This window comes from Gorilla gorilla, chromosome 12 (assembly GCF_029281585.2).
Source record: "Gorilla gorilla gorilla isolate KB3781 chromosome 12, NHGRI_mGorGor1-v2.1_pri, whole genome shotgun sequence".
Taxonomy (NCBI): Eukaryota; Metazoa; Chordata; class Mammalia; order Primates; family Hominidae; genus Gorilla; species Gorilla gorilla.
In genome coordinates this window covers 38,914,470-38,935,152 of record NC_073236.2, presented here as the reverse complement: position 1 = coordinate 38,935,152, position 20,683 = coordinate 38,914,470, and the positions used below count along the sequence as shown (strand labels likewise).

The window sequence follows — 20,683 nt, the reverse complement described above, 5'->3', positions numbered from 1 at the left end:
GGGATGTGTGTTTGTTTTTTTTGAGACAGAGTCTCACTTTGTTGTCCAGGCTAGGGTGCGGTCATGCGATCTCGGCTTACTGCAACCTCCACCTCCCGGGTTCAAGCAGTTCTCCTGCCTCAGCCTCCTGAATAGCTGGGATTACACGTGCACGCATCACTGTGCCTGGCAAATTTTTTGATTTTTAGTGGAGACGGGTTTTCGCCATGTTGGCCAGGCTGGCCTTGAACTTCTGACCTCAGGTGATCCTCCCACCTTTGCCTCCCAAAGTGCTGGGATTACAGGCGTGAGCCACTGCACCCGGCGGGATGTGTGTTCCTAATGCATTTTGTGTTTATTGCCAAATTGCCTGCCATGACGTTTGTGCCAGCTTCCCTGGGTCCTCCCCTTCCAGCAGTGCGGGAGTCCTGAGCAGGTTAACTCCTAGACCCTCTTTCTGTTGAGCCGAGATCAGCTTCCTTTAGTTCCCACTGGGTGCAGTTTCTGCCTCAGGCCTGACCTGGGCCAGGTCTGTAGATGCATCACTTTCTGCTGCCTTCTTGCCCACAGAACATCCCTTGAGTAAGAATTTGTTCTTTCAGTGCACTTTTCTTGGGTTAAGGAAGAGAGAATTGTTGAGTGTATTTCTGTCATGGACCCAGGGTATCAATTTAGATCCTTAGGCCTCTTCTGGGAGTGCCTTGGGCATCTTGCACTGTGTTATTGACTCACCATAGTTAATATTTTATTGTGTCTTGAGCATTGAGCAAAGGCCCCTGCCCAGGGTTTCAAGTCTCAGATAAAGCCCAAACAAGAAGTGTAGGAAGGGCCTGGGCAGCCCCAGGACAAGGTGGGAACAGGAAGAGTGGCCTGCACGAATGGTTTATCTCTTCACTTGAGTTTGGCTGCATGCACAGCAGGAAGGGGAGACATAGGAGGGCCTTTGAGGTTAAGTTTTTTTCCTTTTTTTCTAAGTAGAGATAGGTAGATAACTTCATGGGTGAACTATGTTATTATTTGGCAGAAGATATCTATGGCTGACTGTGTTTGGAAGGAGAAATGAATTGCTATTATTTTTAACTTAACATGGACCAGAGAATCCCAAGGCTTTATAAAGATTACTGGCTTCAGTGGGTGGAGACATCCTAGGAGAGAGTGGTTGTGAGTTGTTTGGGAGGTTGTGGGTGGTGTGATTTGGGTGACAGCTGAGATGTCACCTCCCCTGACTCCCTGTCACCTGCGTCCTCCATCCCGGCACTCACTTGTCACCAACTCTCCTTTGACTTGATTTTTGTCTGCCTTTTACTTCATGGAAGTAAAAGTTCTCTGAGAGTCATACTTGTGACCTTCTGATGCCTAGGACAGAGCTTGACGTGTCATCAATGCTCAGTAAACCATGAGTGGGTGAATAAGTGGGGAAGTATGGGAGAGAAGGAGAGGAGTCTCAGCAGTTAAGACTTCCGTATATAAAGAGAGTGAAGGTAAGGCACGCAGTTACAGATGAAACTCCTTGGGCGCTTTCTGCCGAGCCAGGCCAGGGATATTCCAGGAAGGCATGGGCCTGCTCACCACCGACATGCAACGGAAGAACCTGAAAAACAGGGATGTTTCTTAATTTCTTTAAAAAACAAATGTTTGTATTGTTGTAAAATATATATAACATAAAATTGACCGTCTTAACCATTTTTAAGTGTACAGGTCGGTGGCATGAAGTACATTCGCAGAATGGTACAACCATCACCACCATCCATCTCCAGAACTTTTTTCATCTTCCCAAACTGAAACTCTACCTGTTAAAGACTCACTCCTCACTCTCCTCTCCCCAAGTCCCAGGCAACCCAGATGGGATCCACGTTCTGTCTCTAGGAATTTGCCTACTCGGGCACCTCGTGTTAGTGGGCTCGAGCAGTGTTGGTCTTTTGGTGAGCGCTTATTACAGTCAGCATCCTATTTTCAAGTGTCCCGCATGTTGCAGTGGGTGTCAGAAAGTCCTTTGTTTTTACAGCTGAATGATATTCCATTGTAAGTCGGCTTTCTTTTTGAAATCATATCTCTGAATGATTGGGCATAAGTCGAAACAAGGACGTGATGTGTGGAACCAGGAGAGCAAAATCCTAGGAGCTAATTCCTAGTCAGGTCATGGGGAGCAGGAATGCTGGGAGAGCCAGGGTGCCCAGCCTGCAGGAGGGCCGGTTTTTGGCTGAATTGATGCCTATCTTGTGCAGAGCCCTCTGGGTCTCTGGATGAACAAGGAGACTTCATTGCCATTTCTATGTATCTGATGGTCTTAGTCATGACTCTGTCCTGTGCTTGGAAAGTCCAGGCTGTTGTAGGCTGAGAGTTACCTATCATGTTCCTATGTGAGATGTCGATGTCTCATGTTCTTTTTGGTAGGTAATTCCCAAGGTTACCAACTGCATTATTCACACATATATTTTATTCTTTTTTGTTTTTTGAGACGGAGTCTCACTCTGTTGCCCAGGCTAGAGTGCAATGGTGTGATACTGGTTCACTGCAACCTCCGCCTCCCAGGCTTGAGCGATTCTCTTGCCTCAGCTTCCTGAGTAGCTGGGATTACCGGCGCCTGCCACCATGCCTGGCTAATTTTTGTATTTTTAGTAGAGACAGAGTTTCATCATGTTGGTCAGGCTGGTCTCGAACTTCTGACCTCAAATGATCCACCTGCCCCAGCCTCCCAAAGTGCTGGGATTGCAGGCATGAGCCAGCACACCTGGGTACACATTTTATTTTTTACCATGGCCCTGTGCATTGAGTGCATTGTTCTTGCCCAGTTTTCAGGAAGCAGAAAGAAAATACAGGCAAGAACTGCAGGACTTTGAATTATCTGCCTAGATCATTCTAAGAATTGAATTGATTATGCAATAATTGGACCCCTTTTCCTGTAGATTAATTGAGGCATGAGGTAGACTGTCTCCTCCGGTTACTGGAAGAGGACTTCCTGATTGCCTTACTTTGAGGCAGCCAGGGTGGGGGTCCTCCCAAGAGCATGGGGAGGGTCCCAGGGGGCCCACTTCAGGGTTGCCTTTCATGAAAAACTTGTCAAACCTTTGTACAGATGGCTTTTTAATAACACTCACTGCTTTGCAGATCCAAGTTTGGACTCTGGGCTGCTCCAGTAGTTTGTTGGCTCTGTTTATGGTAGCTTAAGTGCAAGGTTTTTATGTAGCCAGTAAGGTCTGTCCCATGGTCTTGAGTGAAACGGGGAGCAGGAAAACAGAAAGAAAGGAAAGTGCCACGTTGTAGCAGGGGAGGGTCAGGAGACCACCTTACCTGGGCATTGTGGGGTGCAGGGGTGCCAGCAGAGCAGGAGCTTACCTGGTGGGCAGGGGCACTGTCACATCTTGGGAGGGAGTATGTGTGTAGTTTGAAAAAGCTTACTTAATAGTTTAGATTTGGAAAATGGAAAAAACATCCTTTTGAAATGTTAAAGATCGTTAAAGAAGTTTGTGATATTTTCATAAGTCAAAATGTGGCATACGTTTTAAAAAATTGAGAATAGCTGGACACAGTGGCTTGCTCCCATAATCCCAGTACTTTGGGAGGCTGAGGTGGGAGGGTTGCTTCAGGCTGGGAATTCAAGACCAGCCTGGGCAACACAGTGAGACCCCATCTCTACAACAAAATTTTAAAAATTAGCTGGGCCTGGTAGTGCTCCTGTGGTGCCAGCTGCTCAGGAGGCTGAGGTGGGACGGGATCTGGAAAGTTGAGACTGCAGTGAGCTGGGATTGTGCTACTGTACTCCTGCCTGGGCAACAGAGCAAGACCCTGTCTCCAAAAAAAAAAAAAAAAAAAAATTGAGAGTACAAGAATTGGGCTTTCCAGTTTAAACAATCCTTCCCTTTCCCATACTTTCTTTATTTGTTCCTCTCAATATTATATTGGGAAGTGTGATGCTTTGGTTCTGGAGAGGGAAGGAGCAAGCCACAGGGAGCTCGGGGACTTGCCAGGGCTGCTTCAGGCATTGGTAACACCGCGGGTGTGTCAGGTGCTATCCCTGACAGAATGTTCTTTCAGAGCGTTCTTTCTGACGCACACTCTCTTATCCCTGCCCTTGACCACGGGTGGCATCTTGGTTTTCTTGCAGTCTGCATCACTGTTTGCTTTGTCTTTGGAGAGAGAATTTTATTGAGGGAGGAAATGTTCCAGGGTGGATCAGATTAGCATCTCTGTGAACTTTGTACCAGGGTAGCGAAGGAAGTGCCAACCCCATCTTTTTTTCAAGAACAGAACACCCTGGGTGCTTCAAGGAAAGTCTGGGAAGCAACCCAGTGGGAGGGAAGACAGTGCTTTTCTCTGGGTCCCCACGCTGAGGTCAGGCGATGCGAGTTGTTACACTTGTTTTCGGTCACGCTCGGGGTGCTGCGGTTCACGTTTCTTTTCTATTATGGAGTTACTGTCACCAGGCTTTTACTGTTTTAAATAAAGTCATTTTGCTTACGCTCAAATAATTACACTCATCCAAGGCATTCTTCCCTTAGGGTTGTTGTTTATAGTTATTTAAAAAGCAGGGACATACTGAGTCTAACTTGTAGATCTAGTAAATGCTGATATCAAAAGTGATGTTAAAAACTATTCTTAAGAGTGGACCTGGTTGGGGCTGGGTGCGGTGGCTCACACCTGTAATCCCAGCACTTTGGGAGGCCTAGGCAGGCGGATCATGAGGTCAGGAGATCGAGACCATCCTAGCTAACACGGTGAAACCCCGTCTCTACTAAAAATATAAAAAATTAGCCAGGCGTGGTGGCGGGCGCCTGTAGTCCCAGCTACTCAGGAGGCTGAGGCAGGAGAATGGTGTGAACCCGGGAGGCGGGTGAGCCAAGATCACACCACTGCACTCCAGCCTGGGCGACAGAGCAAGACTCCGTCTCAAAAAAAAAAAAAAAAAAAAAAAAAAAAAAAAAAAAAAACCAGACTGGACCCAGTGACTCAAACGCCTTTAATTCCAGCACTTTGAGAGGCTGAGGCGGAAGGATCACTTGAGGCCAAGAGTTTCAGACCAATTTGGGTGGCATAGCAAGACCCTGTTTCTACAGAAAAAAAAAAAAATCAGCCGGGCGTGGTGTAGCGCACCTGTAGTCCTAACTACTCAAGAGGCTAAGGCGGGAGGATTGCTCGAGCCTGAGAGTTCAAGGCTGCGGTGAGCTATGATGGCACTCCAGCCTGAGTGACAGATGAAACCGTGTCTTTAAATAAATACATGAATAAAACCCTCCAAAACAAAAAACCAATTTTTAAGCCTGGAATCAGACTTTTCTCTAGTGTCTTATAGGTTACAGAACCAGTTGGTAACTTCTGCATAGAGCAGGACTTGATTAACAAGGAAACCGTCTGGAGAGGATCTTAGCAGGCGTCTAGTTTAATCCCTTTCATTTTTAGTAGATGAAGAGACATTGACTGGGGCTGTGGGTTTCAAAAGGAGATGACTGGCAAATGACTTTTTATTAAATGATTCCTTAATGATAAAAAAATAACACTGGGAATGAGCACGGAGGCACCATGACTTTGTGCTGCGTGGAGCCCTCCTTCTTGGCCAGTTTTGCTGGTCTGACCCCAGTGGGTGTGTCTGCCTGCCTACTCTGGTCTCTCCCATTCCATGAGGTCCCCGGGGGCCCACTTCAGGGTTGCCTTTCACTGACTTCTGTGACGTATGCTAGAGCCTTGTATATCTGAATTGCCTGGAGCTGGTAGTGATCCTGATCAAAAAAATAATAAGGAAATTCAGGGAGTAAGCACTTCTGCCCGTTTTCTTGCCCCACATTTTCACTTCTGATTATATTTTCCTCATAGGTAGGAGTTAGTTATCCATATTTGTTGCCTTTTTTTTTTTTTTTGGCCAAGAAAGGTTTTTCTTTTTCCTTTTTTTTTTTTTTTTTTGTTATGAAGATTTTCAAACATGTCCCAAAGTAGGGAGGAGAGTGTGAGGAAACCTGCAGAAACCTCATTGTGTACATGCGTGAGGACTGAAGTTTTGCCCTTCTTGAGTTATTTCTTCCTCTGTAAGCCCTTCCCCTACCCCAAAGCATTTTAAAGCAAATTCTAGAAATTATAATATTTCACTCCTACGTATTTTAGGAAACATCTCTGAAAAATATGGCCAGTCTTATCACTGTAATGCCCTCACTAAACCGATAAAGTTAACTTTGATTCCTTGGTGTCCCTAGACTCAGTCCATTCTTAGGCTTCCTGCTTGCTTCAGGAATCTTCATAGATCTGGGTTTTAATCCATAGCTAACTAGAACTGCACACCCATTTGGTTGTGTTTCTAAAGTCTCTTTGAGTCAAGAAAACTGTGACTGTCCAGTGTATTCATTTTGCCCACTGCCCATTTAGAACCAATTTCTCAAGATGGGAATTGCAATAGAGAAAGAGTTTAACATGTACAGAGCTGTCTCAACGGAAAACTGGAGTTGTGTTACTCAAATCAGTCTCCCTGAAAATTCAGAGGCTAGGGTTTTTCAAGGATAGTGTGGTGGGCCAGGGAATGGAAGCTGCTCGTTGGTTGGGGATACAATCTTAGCAGTGTGGGAAATGGTCTTTGTGTGTGCTGAGCCCACTTCTGTGGGGGATGACCGGGCCAGTTGGTGGGTCCGGGTGGAGCCATTTGTGATCAGAAATGCAAAAATCTGAACAGACATCTCAAAAGGCCAATTATAGGTTCCGTAAGAGTGTTGTTATCTGCAGGAGTAATTGGGGAAGTTGCCAATCTTGTGACCTCCAGGAATAAAGGCTGGTAATTGTTTAAGTCTACACCTTAGCAGAATTCAAGCTCCCCTCATCCTCCTAACCTGGTGGTCTTTCATTAGCTTTTCAAGGGTGCTTTAGTTTTGGGGAAGGGCTATTATCATTTGATATGGTTTGGATCTGTGTTCCTAACCAAATCTCATATTGAAATGTAATGTCCAGTGTTGGAGATGGGGCCTGGTGGGAGGTGATTGGATCATGGGGGTAGATTTCTCTTGAATGGCTTAGCACCATCCCCTTGATACTGTCCTCAGGATAGATAGTGAGTGAATTCTTACGAGATCTCGTTGTTTAAAAGGATGTAGCACCGGCCGGTGGCTCATGCCTGTAATCCCAGCACTTTGGGAGGCTGAGGCGGGTGGATCATGAGGTGAGGAGATCAAGACCATCCTAGCTAACACAGTGAAACCCCGTCTCTACTAAAAATACAAAAAATTAGCTGGACGTGGTGCTGGGCACCTGTAGTCCCAGCTACCCGGGAGGCTGAGGCAGGAGAATGGTGTGAACCCGGGAGGCGGAGGTTGCAGTGAGCCAAGATCATGCCACTGCACTCCAGCCTGGCACTTTGGGAGGCCGAGGCGGGTCGATCACGAGGTCAGGAGATCAAGACCATCCTGGCTAACACAGTGAAACCCCGTCTCTACTAAAAATGCAAAAAATTAGCTGGGCGTGGTGGTGGGCACCTGTAGTCCCAGCTACCCGGGAGGCTGAGGCAGGAGAATGGCATGAACCCGGGAGGCAGAGGTTGCAGTGAGCCGAGATCATGCCACTGCACTCCAGTCTGGGCGACAGAGCGAGACTCTGTCTCAAAAAAATAAAAATAAAAATAAAAAGTATGTAGCACCTCCCCCCTCTCTCTTGCTCCTGCTCCCACCATGTGAAATGTCCCCCTTTGCCTTCCAGCATGATTGGAAGCTTCCTGAGGCTCCCCAGAAGCAGAAGTTGCCATGCTTCTGCAGAACCGTGAGTCTCGGGTATTTCTTTATAGCAATGTGGGAACAGACTAATACATCATTTATACTATCACCTAAATGTCTTCCAAAGTTAGGTTGGCCCAAGCCCAGGAATGACTAAGGGCAGTTTGAAGGTTAAAGGCAAGATAAGGATTGGTTAGAGCAGATCTCTTTCATAATTTCTCAGTTATAATTTTTGCAAAGGCAGTTTCACAGTTTCAGCCCTCTTCCTCCCCATCCCTCTTTTCATGCCACTGACCTGTTGAAGAAGTTGGGCCAATTTTTATGTGGAATATCCTGCTGGCTGCACAGTCTGTTTTCTCCCTCAGGGCATCATTTAACTTAGTGCACTTTTCTTCATGTTTCCTGGAAACTGGGAGTTACTGATAAAGGTTTAATTGAATGTAGGTTCAGCTGTTTTTAGGAAGAATACTCGATAGGTGCGCCATGTATTTTATTTTGCGTTCTCTCAGGAGGCACGTATCATCTGGATGTCTCACTCCTATTGATGCTAAGATTAGTTCATGAGTTCAGGTGACAGCTTCCATTGCATTCTCCCCCATTAAGCTTTCGTCAAAGGTTTTTTTCCGTTATGATCATTGCCTGAATTCACTTTTTCTCTATGGGTCATGAAATGGTGGTTTTCTAATTTGATCATTCCTTTTACAACTGTCAGCTTGAGTTATCTGTAAAGAAGAACTTTGTCTCTTCAACTAGTGCTATTTGGTCACCCTGAGACATAATATATTTAGAAAACATGGGGTAAAATGCCTCCTTTTGCTCTGTAGTTGCCTACTGTTAATGTAAGGAGTTGGTGCCCTGGTCATCTGCAGTGATGACAAGTGAATTATTATTTTTCTGTTTTAGCTTCCTTTTCTTTTTCTCTCTCCCTTCTCCCCTTTTTAGTATCATTTTAAAGTTAAGAATCCCTGCTCCTAGCATTTCATTATGAAAATTTTCAAACATACAGAAACGTTGAAAGAATTATACAGTGAACACTACAAGCCAGGAGTTTAAAAATATATTCACTGTGTTTCAATTAATTGCTGGATTTTTTTGGTATGTAGATTGAACCATCTTCTGCCCATTAGAGCCCATTTGTAGTCCATTTTATACTGCTATAAAGAACTGCCTGAGACTGGACAATTTATAAAGGAAAGAGGTTTAATTGACTCACAGTTCAGCATGTCTGGGGAGGCCTCAGGAAACTTACAATCATGGTAGAAGGTGCAAAGGAGAAGCAAGGCACTTTCTTCACAAGGCAGCAGGAAGGAGAAGTGCTGAGCAAAGAGGGAAGAGCCCCTTATAAGACCATTTTGTGAGAACTCACCATCATGAGAACAGCATGTGGGAAACTGCCCTCATGATTCAATTACCTCCACCTGGTCTCTCCCTTGACACGTGGGAATTATGGGAATTACAATTCAAGATGAGATTTGAGTGGGGACACAAAGTCTAACTATATCACCCTTCCTGTGACTTCTATGACATTTTTTTTTTTTTTTGAGATGGAGTCTCACTCTGTCGCCTAGGCTGGAGTGCAGTGGTGCAATCTTGGCTCACTGAACCTCCCAGGTTCAAGGAATTCTTGTGCCTCAGCCTCCCCAGTAGCTAGGACTACAGGTGCGTGCCACCATGCCTGGCTAATTTTTTGTATTTTTAGTAGAGATGGGATTTCACCCTGTTGGCCAGGCTGGTCTCAAACTCCTGACCTCAGGTGATCTGCCCACCTTGGCCTCCCAAAGTGCTGGGATTACAGGTGTGAGCCACTGAGCCTGGCCGACTTCTATGACTAAACTGTAACATTTGTCTCAAGTGCTTCCTGGCTTCCTGGCCAACAAGCTGTGAAATGCTCATCTTGTACCTTTCCTACCTTTTATTTGGAATCAGTCATTCCTCAAGTAGCCATGGCTCCTTTTTTAATGAGTATTTAACTGATATATGATGCATATTTAATGGTATTTAGGGACCACAGTTTAGGCTGTAGGGGTGCTCATTGTTACTGGGTTGTCATTGCCTCTAAGGCTTTTCAAGTAAGTGTGAACCTAAAAAGTGTGTGTGATGATAAAGAAAAATAAATAATGAGTTCATACTGACTTTTCCAATTCAACTGTAAAACTACATAGTTATAACTTAACTTTGATTTTATATTTCTTCTCTTATACTGAAAATCTTGATTTCTAACAATGTTCCTATAATTGTTTGTCTGTTTATCTAATATATGTACACGCACACCATTTCTAAATAATGTCAATATTGCTGTTAAGAATAGTTGAATGAGATTTTAAGGTTTTGAAGCTCTATAGGGTGTTAGAATACATTTAACTACAGGTGTACCTCCTTTTATTGTGTTTCACTTTATTGTACTTTGAAGATACTGCATGTTTTACAAATTGAAGGTTTATAGTAACCCAGAACTGAGCAAATCTGTTAGCACTATTTTTCCAACAGCGTTGGAATGTGTTCACTTTGTGTCTCTGTCATATTTTGGTAATATTTTCAGTAGTTCAGACTTTATTATTATGTCTGTTAATGGTGATCTGTTATCAGTGATCTTAGTTGTTACTGTTGTAATTGTTTTGGGGTGCTATGAACCATGCAAGACGATGAACTTAATTGATAAATGTTGTATGTATTCTGACTGCTCCACCCACTGGGCCACCTTCTTCTTGGGCATCCCTATTTCCTGAGATACAAAAATACTGAAATTAGGCTAATTAATAACTCTACAATGGCCTCTTGTGCTGAAGTAAAAGAAAATGTCGTATGTCTTTCACTTTATATTAAAAGCTAAAAATGATTAAGCTTAATGAGAAAGGCATATCAAAAATTGAGATAGGCTGAAAGCTAGGCCTCTTGGGCCAAACAGTTAAAGTTGTGAATGCAAAGGTAAAGTTCTTGAAAGAAATTAAAATTGCTACTCCAGTGAACAGATGAATGATAAGAAAGCAAAACAGACTTATTGCTTCTATGGAGAAAGTTTTTGTGGTCTGTATAGAAGACCAAACAAGCCACAACATCTCTTTTAGCCAAAGCCTAATCCATGCAAGACTCTCACTTTCTTAAATTCTGTGAAGGTTGAGAGATATGAGGAAGCTGCAGAAGAAAAGTTTGAAGCTAGCAGATGTTGGTTAATCAGGTTTAAGGAAAGCAGCCATCTCCATAACATAAAAGTACAAGGTGAAGCAGCAAGTACTGATGGAGAAGCTGCAGTGAGTTATAATATCCAGAAGGTCCAGCAGAGCTCGTTGATGAAGGTTGCCACGCTACACAACTGACTTTAAAACAATGTAGATGGCCGGGTGTGGTGGCTCACACCTGTAAATCCCAGCACTTTGGGAGGCCGAGGCGGGCGGATCACGAGGTCAGGAGATCGAGACCATCCTGGCTAACACGGTGAAACCCCATCTGTATTAAAAATACAAAAAATTAGCTGGGCGTGGTGGTGGGCGCCTGCATTCCCAGCTACTGGGGAGGCTGAGCCAGGAGAATGGCATGAACCTGGGAGGCGGAGGTTGCAGTGAGCCGAGATCAGGCACTGCACTCCAGCCTGGGCGACAGAGCAAGACTCCGTCTCCAAAAAAAAAAAAAAATAAATAAATAAATAAATAAAACAATGTAGATGAAAGAGCCTTCTGTTGGAAGAAGATGCTATCTAGAAATTGTATAGCTGGAGAGGAAAAGTTAGTGCCTGGCTTCAAAGCTCCTCTTGATAGGGGCTAACATGCCTGGTGACTTCAAGTTGAAGCCAGTACTCATTGACCGTTCTGAAAATCCTAGGGCCCTTAAGAACTATGGTAAATGTATTCTGCCTGTGCTTTATAAATGGAACAACAAAGCCTGCATGACAGCACATCTGTTTATAGCATAGTTTACTGAATATCTGAAGCCCACTGATATGATTTGGGTGTTTTGTCCCATTCGAATCTCATATTGAAATGTGACCTCCAACGTTGGAGGTGGGCCTAGTGGGAAGTGTTTGGGTCAGGGGGGCAGATCCCTCTTGAATGGCTTAGTGCATAGGTCCCCAGCCCACGGGCCGCAGATTAGTACCAATTTGGTACCAATTTGTGGCCTGTTAGGAACTGGACCACACAGGACGAGGTGAGCGGCAGGCAAGCGCACATTACTGCCTGAGCTTGGCCTCCTGTCAGATCAGTGGTGGCATTAGACTCTCATAGGAGTGTGACCCCCTATTGTGAACTGTGCATGGGAGGCATCTGGGTCAAGTACTCCTTATGGGAATCTAACCAATGCCTGATGATGATCTGAGGTGGAACAGTTTCATCCCAAAACCATCCCCCATAGTCCATGGAAAAATTGTCTCCCACAGAATTGGTCTCTGGTGCCAAAAAGTTTGGGGACTGCTGGCTTAGTGCCATCCCCTTGGTGATGAGTGAGTTCTCGCTCAGTTCACACAAGATTTGGTTGGTTAAGAGAGCCTGGGGCCTCTCCCTTCTCTCTTTTGTGCTCTCTTTTTCTCTCTCTCTCCTTCTCTCTCTCTCCTGCCCCCCTCCTTTTGACACACCTGCTCCCCCTTTGCCTTCTGCCATGATTGTAAGCTTCCCGAGGCCTCACCAGGAGCAGATGCTGGTGCAGTGTTTTCCATATAGCCTGCAGAACTGTGAGCCAATTAAACCTCTTTCCTTTATAAATTACCCAGCCTCAGGTATTCCTTTATAGCAGTGCAAACAGACTAACATACCTATTGTTGAGACCTAATGCTCAGAAAAAAAAGATTCCTTTCAAAGTATTACTGCTCATTGACAATGCACCTGGTTGCCCGAGAGCTTGATGAAGATGTACAAGGAGATTAATGTTGCTTTCATGCCTGCTAATACAACATCCATTCTGCAGCCCATGGGTCAAGGAGTAATTCTGACTTTCAAGTCTTATTATTTAAGAAATACATTTCATAAGGCTATAGTTGCATAGATGAATTGTGATTCCTCTGATTCATCTGGGCAAAGTAAATTGAAAATGTTCTGGAAAGCACCATTTTATTTTTTGATTTTTTAAATTTGTAGTGCCTTTATTTTAGATCTTTAAAAACACTTTTAAATTTCACACAGCAAATTTTAAATCATATAAGGATGCATATTTGAACTTAGTGAATTTAATCTGTGTTCCTTGAAAACTTTTTTTTTCCCTGCAAACTTTAAAAATGAGAGTACAATAGTAAATTATTTAAAATTAAACTGGGGAAAAACACAGGCACACTTTTCTCCATTGTTTACTACTCTGATCTAGACCTGAGTTAAATTTCTAAAATATATAATACCTTTCATCATTCTTAAATTCTATTACCAAATAATGGTTAGTGTTATAGAGAGTTATTCTCCAAATACCCAAAGCTTTACATTTACTTAATATCTGAGAAAATATCACCTACCGATCAATAACAATTAACTAAAGAATGATCACATTTCTAGCCTCCCCACAGGGCCTAATAACCAGGCCTTAAGGCTGATGCTTATTTATTTATTTATTTATTTGTTTTTGAGACGGAGTCTCGCTGTGTCGCCCTGGCTGGAGTGCAGTGGCGCGATCTCGGCTCACTGCAAGCTCCGCCTCCCGGGTTCACACCATTCTCCTGCCTCAGCCTCCCGAGTAGCTGGGACTATAGGCACCCACCACCACACCCAGCTAATTTTTAAAAATATTTTTAGTAGAGACGGGGTTTCACCGTGTTAGCCAGGATGTTCTCCATCTCCTGACCTCGTGATCCGCCCGCCTCAGCCTCCCAAAGTGCTGGGATTACAGGCGTAAGCCACTGTGCCCGGCCTTTTTTTTTTTTTGAGAGTAATCTCACTCCGTTGCCTAGGCTGGAGTGCAGTGGCGTGATCTTGGGTCACTGCAAGCTCCGCCTTCCGGATTCAAGGGATTCTTCTGCCTCAGCCTCCCGAGTAGACTACAGGTGCCTGCCACCACGCCCAGCTAATTTTTGTATTTTTAGTAGAGATGGGGTTTCACCATATTGGCCAGGCTGGTTCCAAACTCCTGCTCTTGTGATCCACCCGCCTCGGCCTCCAAAGTGCTGGGATTACAGGTGTGAGCCACCGTGCCTGGCCTTTTTTTTTTTTTCTTGAAACGGAGTCTTGCTCTTGTCGCCCAGGCTGGAGTGCAGTGGCGCGATCTCTGCTGACTGCAGCCTCCGCCTCCCAGGTTCAAGCGATTCTTGAGCCTCAGCCTCCTGAGTATCTGGGATTACAGGCGCCCCACCACCACGCTCAGCTAATTTTTGTATTTTTAGTTGAGACAGGGTTTCACCATGTTGGCCAGGCTGGTCTCGAACTCCTGACCTCAGGTGATCTGCCTGCGTTGGCCTCCCAAAGTGCTGGGATTACAGGCATGAGCCACCACATACAGCCAAGTTATTGTTAAATAGTAGATAAGGCAGATTGTTCCCTAAAGTGCTAAGGTATCATCCAGTGGATTATTTGCCATTGTTCCTTTTCTGCCATTTCTTGTTGGCGAATTGTATCCTGTGCTGCTTGGTGCATTTTCTCTAATTTTACCAGAGTCAGAGATTTTAAGGGTAAAAGTTTGGGTTTACATACCACCACTGTGGTTCCATCTTCCAGAGACAACTACCTTTGTTTTGGAAGAACTTCCTGGAACATTGACTTCACTTTCGCCATATCTGAATTGCTGGATACAGTTAAGTTTTTTCCTGAACGTTCTGGTCTTTTTTCTGCAACTTTTGACATCCAACCCGGTATTACCAAGAAGACCGAGAGTTCTTGACTCAAGCCTACAGAAGAAAAGATGCATCCCTTCGCAGGTGTCTCAGCTGCTGCCGCAGGTCATAGTCAGGATTTGCCATTTTAGATGCCTGAGGCACATTTGTGATTCTTGGAAGGAGGTCAAAATACCAACATTAATAGGAGTTTGGAAGAAGTTGATTCTAATCCTCGTGGATGACTTTGAGGGCTTCGGGGGTTCAAGGCTTCAGTGGAGGGAGTCACTGCAGATGTGGTGGAAACAGCAAGAGAACTGGAATTAGAAGTGGAGCCTGAAGATGGGACTGAATTGCTGCAATCTCATTAAACTTGAACGAATGAGGAGTTGCTTCTTATTGATGAGCAAAGAAAGTGGCTTCCTGAGAGGGCATCTACTCCTGGTGAAGAGGCTGTTGAAACATTGTTGAACGCTTCACACATTGTTGAAATGACAACAAAGGATTTAGAGTATTTCATAAACCTTAGTTCATAAAGCAGCAGTTTAAGAGAATTGACTCCAAATTTGAAAAGTTTTACTGTGGGCAAAATGCTACCAACAGCATCTTCGTGAAAGAGAGAGTCAATCATGCCAGAAACTTCATTGTCATTTTATGTTGAGAAATTGTCACAGCCATCCCAACTTTCAGCAGCCAGCACACTGACAGTCAGCAGCCATCAACATTAAGGCAAGACCCTCCAGCAGCAAAAAGATTATGACTTGCTGAAGGCTCAGATAATCATGAATGTTTTTTTAAGCCATAAAGTATTCTCTAGGTAAGACAGGTACTTTTTAGAAGACGTAATACTTTCGCACACTTAGTAGACTAACAGCATACTGTGAACATAATTTTTATATGCATTGGGAAATTTAAAAACCTGTGAGTGACTCACTTAATTGTGATACTTGCTTTATTGTGGTGGTCTAGAACCAAACCCACACTATCTCCAAGGTATGCCTGTCCCTAATCTCAACGTCCCCCACGACAGTCTGTGAAAACTGTGTTCTTCAAGCTTGGTCATCTGTGATTGTTACCACTGCTCTCGAAGAGAGAACATTTTACTCTTCCCATGCAGTATTTGGAACAAAATGCCTTAAAGGCCAGTATAGTACCTTGTCATGGCTGTACGTCTACCTTATAAGAGAGGAGGATTCATTATTTTAATAGACAGCTGGTTGTTTAGATTTAGCAAGGTGCATTTGGTGTAAGAACTGAAGTCGTAAACACTCTGCCAGCCAGAAAGCACCTTCCTCCCATAGCCACTGGCTGTATCTCCAACACCATACAAATACATGGTCAGAGGCCACCAGAAACAGCAGGAGAGAGGAGATGGGAGGATTCGTAATAATGCAATCACACACTTAATAGACTACAGTATAGTGTCAGTATAACTTTGATTTTTTTTTTTTTGGGGGGGGATACTCTCGCTCTGTTGCCCAGGCTGGAAGTGCAGTGGCACTCGATCTCCGCTCACTGCAACTTCTGCCTCCCGAATTCAAGAAATTCTCCTGCCTCAGCCTCTCGAGTAGCTGAGATTACAGGTGCATGCCACCACATCTGGCTAATTTTTGTATTTTTAATAGAGTCGGGGTTTCGCCACGTTGGCCAGGCTGGTCTCAAGCTCCTGACCTTGTGATCCGCCCGCCTCAGCCTCCCAGTGTGCTGGGATTACAGGCATGAGCCACTGTGCCAGGCCATTATATGCACTGGGAAGGCAAAACATTTGTGTGACTTACTTTATTGTGATATTTCCTTAATTTCATGGGTCTGGAACTGAACCCATAATATTTTTGAGGTATGTCTGTACATATGTGTAATCAAAACACTATTTAATTAGTTATTTTTTCTGTGTAATTATTTTAATAACCCAATAGTTAACTTTATCCATTTTTTTAAGAATTGATTTTTCCCCCATATTGATTTAATCTTATGTAAATACCATATTTTTCATTCCTAAAGGTTTGAGTTGGGTCTTTTTAAATGTCTTCCATTTGGCTTCTTAACAGGCCTGTGCCTTCTTCTACCATTTGAACATATGGAGTATATTTATATTTATTTCATTTTATTTTATTTTTTTGAGATGTACTCTTGCTCTTTCGCCCAGGCTGGAGTGCAGTGGCGTGATCTCGGCTCACTGCAACCTCCATCTCCCGGGTTCAAGCAATTCTCTTGCCTCAGCCTCCTGAGTAGCTGGGACTACCAGCACCCGCCACCACACCCAACTAATTTTTGTATTTTTAGTAAAGACTGGGTTTCACCATGTTGGCCAGGCTGGTCTCAAACTCCTGATCAGGTGATCTGCCTGCCTCGGCCTTTCAAAATGTTGAGATTACAGGCATGAGCCACTGTGCCTGCCTTAGAGTATATTTATAATAGATGTTTTATGTCTTGGTCTACTGATTCTATTTTTTGTGTCATTTCTGACTCTGTTTCTACTTACTGATTTTTCATTTGATCACAGATCATGTTTTTCCTGTGTCTTCCATTCCTGCTTTTATTTCTGAAAAGTGTGTCTAATGGTACTAATACAAGGACATTTTAATGACCACTTCAATTATAAATTAAAAGGCTATTTTAATTTTACTGTTGAAGAGATTAAGTTTGTCAGTTTTTCACTTTTAGGACTCTTTAATTTCACTTGAAGGCAAAAAAAGCCAAGGAAATTTTGTAAAAAGAAACATTTAAAGCTTATTTTCTTAAACTCTATAGTGAGAAATATACCCGACTGAAAATCTTGTAAATCATGATGATGGGATGATCATTGAACTTTTTCATGTTCTTGTAAAGATACTGCTTTTGACTTACAGATTAGATGTTACAGTATCCACTTGAAGAATGTCAGCTTTCTGAAAATCAAAGGCTTTTTGTTCCAACTCTTTCCCTCCTTCATTTGTAATTTTTGCTTGAATTCTTTGATCCTGAGTTACCCTGCACAGGGTGAGTGTGGAGTGAGATTTGGGAATGACATTGCCATGACAGTTAACTTTTAACTAGCTCCTTTGTAGTCTATATGGCTTTTAGCCCAGGCATTTAGACAGTAGATGGTTAGTGTTTGGCCTGTAGAGAAATGTCTTGTCATTTCAGAGGAACAGATCTGAACTATACACACAGAATGCCTGTTTCATTGTTGATTAGGACTTAGGTGGCTGGAGAAGGCACTTGATTCAGTTGGATATTTACTGTGCAGAGAGAAGCAGCTGCTTTTGAAAACAAGCTTGGATCAAGTTCTTTGTGGCAGTGTCCATGCAGGAGCTGTGGGCATAGACAATGAGATGCTTGTTTTATTTCCTGAAAACACCTCTGGGAAAAACCTAAGAGAATAAATATTGTGTGTGTGTGTTTCAGTGTGACTCAGCCCCTGGGAGCTTCCATCCATGACGATGTCATGGGCAGAGCCAGGCCCGAGTCAGATGAATTGGCTTTCGGGTTGGTTATTTTTTTCACTTTGCTCTTCTCACCTAGAAAATTAAAATACTGGCAGTTACCTTGTTTTTTATGTATTTTATGGAGATAAGTGATGTTATGTGTGTGGTATATGGAACAAAATTCCTGACACATGTCAGGCATCCAGAAGATGTCCTCTGTTGACCACCTCTGGTTGTTCTCAGAACATGGATTTGGTTACTCCTAAGTCATCAGTGTTGTTCGTTTTGTGGTCTTACCTGAGGTTTCTAATACTGAATTTTAGTTTTGCAGAGGCATTTATAACTCTGACTTTTGACTTCTTATGTGGGTGAAATTTAAGATTCACTGGACTTTCATTTTCTTAGAAAATGAAAAAGTCTTTTTTTGAAAAATTGGAGGTCTTAATAAGACAGGCGTAGTTTCGCTAATTGTACTTCCATGATGGTCCACAATATTGCTATAAATTTTGGTTTTAGACAGCTGCATTAGTTTACTAGTGCTGCTCCCCACCTCTACCTCACCTCCATCCCCCTCCACACACTGAGTGGCTTAAATAACAAGCATTGATTTCTCACAGTTGTGGAGACTGGGAAGTCCAGGATCAAGGTGCCAGCAGGATTGGTTTCTGGTGAGGTCTCCTCTCTCCTTGGATTGCAGACAGCAGCCTTCTCTCTGTGTCCTCACATGGTCTTTTCTCCATGGGTGCACTTCCCCGGTGTCTCTTCTTATAAGGACACCAGTCATGCCAAACTAGAGCCCTGCTTTAATGACCTTATTTAACCTTATACCTCCTTAAAAGTGCTATCTCCAAACACACTCCCACTGGGAGCAGGGGCTTCAACATGAATTTTGGGGAGACAAAATTCAGGCCATAATAGCAGCTCTCCTCTGTCTTGGCTTTGGAAAGTCAGCAGAAGCAGCAGTGAGAACATTGCTGTGGTACTGAGTTAATTTGTAGGCTTTTTATCATCCTGCGTCTTCAATGGATGACACATTCTCACTTTCTTGTTTTCTCTTCTCTACCCTTCCCACTGCTGGTATGTCTATAATGCAGTGGCTTTCAATTTTTTTTTTTTGGCCATGACCTACAGACAGAAATATATTCATGTGTGTGTGCATAACTCTAACAAATATTTTACAAATCAGTAGCTATCCTTAGGAGTTTGCATGTATTCTGTTTTCTATTATTTTTTTTTTGAAAAAAGGTATTTTCAGATGTGCTACTTTATGTAATTTGAAAAACTGCTGTAGTGTAGTTTGAGAACTGTGATATGTGACATATATTAAAGGACTTTCACTTTTAATCTTTTGCAGTCACGGACATGCAGTTGGCTTGCATTGATTTGTGGAATTTGTGGGACCCATCATAAGACTTTTCTGCAGAGGAAATTACAGTCTGGAAAATTTCCCTGCCATTTGGCAACTTTTGTAGGAAATAGAAGCCAGTAGGGTGGAAAAGTTTCATCATATTGATTGTCTTTGCTGGGAGAAGCATCCAATTATGTCTTATATTCAGGAGCAGGGTAGATTGGAACAAAAGCTTACTATAGCTCAGTGATAGTTTTTTTTATGTGTGGTTTATTTTCTCTTTTAAGGCGTGGGTTTGTTTTTGTTTTAGAATTATCTTTCTCTATGATAAGCTCCTTCCTAATAGGTTAGAATGAATTTTTTAAAGAGTAAAAGTCTAGTTTTTTGATGACTTTGTCTCAAATCTTAATTCCATAGGGATATATTGTGTTGGGGCTTGATGATAATTTATTCACGTTATCTAAAGTTATCAGTTGAGGAAGACGCATGCGGTTAGCTGGTATCAGTTAACGGTGTTAGCCCCTGTGAGCTTAATAGCAGGATAAATGAAAACCTCTATCAGGTCGTCCGAAAGGATGCATTTGGGAGGATGGGAGTGGAGGGAGAGAGCTCGCTGTAAGTGGAAGCACAAAGTATCTCTTTTAATGCCCAGCCATAGCAAGAACTGGGCCTGAGGATGATGTAAATGATACTTAAAAATTCAAATTAGCAGGGCTGGGCGCAGTGGCTCACTCCTGTAATCCCAGCACTTTGGGAGGCCAAGGCGGGCGGATCACGAGGTCAGGAGTTCGATACCAGCCTGACAAACATGGTGAAACCCCATCTCTACTAACAATACAAAAGTTAGCCAGGCGTGGTGGTGTGCGCCTGTGGTCCCAGCTATTTGGGAGGCTGAGGTGGGAGAATCACTTGAACCCGGGAGGCAGAGTTACAGTGAGCCAAGATCATACCACTGAACTTCAGCCTGGGTGACAGAGACTCCATCTCCAAAAAAATAATAAATAATAATAATTCAAATATAGCTTTTTATGGAAGGACCCTAGAGTACTTCGAAGTTGTAGAGAGTCATTTCATGCCCTGGTTTGCCCTTCATTTGATATGATTTTGGACAAATACTTGAGCCTCCATTTCCTCATTCAGTCTTCATCACAGATCTGTGAGATAGCATCTGGAACAGACTAGTACCACAAAGGTGAGTCTTCTCCCTGCTTTAGTTCTTCTTCATTCCTGCAACTCTTGGTTCTCTCTTTTTCTGGATCAATGAGTCCATGAAAACAAATAGCAAAAGATCGAGGTCCCATAAAATGCTCCCTTTTTAGCTTATTCTTCACTTGTTTTTTTTTTTCTTTATTCTGAGTAACAGGTTTTATTGTAATGGATAATAAAGGATAAAGACCTAGAAAGAAAAGGTCTTAAAGTACCGAGGAAAAGCAGAGCCCTGGGCTACCCCAGGTGCTTGTGCAAGATTATCAGCTTGGGTGGAACCCGACTTAGTGATGTGATAGAGAGACACCATTGCTGACCCACTGGATTTAGATGAGGGTGTTCTTGTGGC

The 20,683-nt window shown here is 43.3% G+C and overlaps 1 protein-coding gene and 1 pseudogene across 4 annotated transcripts in view; one reads left to right on the top strand and one right to left on the bottom strand.

The window, feature by feature from the left end:
* The window catches only part of TBC1D8 (TBC1 domain family member 8), a 142,513-nt gene that overhangs the window by 66,939 nt on the left and 54,891 nt on the right, over positions 1-20,683 (top strand). The window lies entirely within an intron of this gene.
* On the bottom strand, positions 14,111-14,404 carry LOC109025599 (BBSome-interacting protein 1-like; annotated as a pseudogene).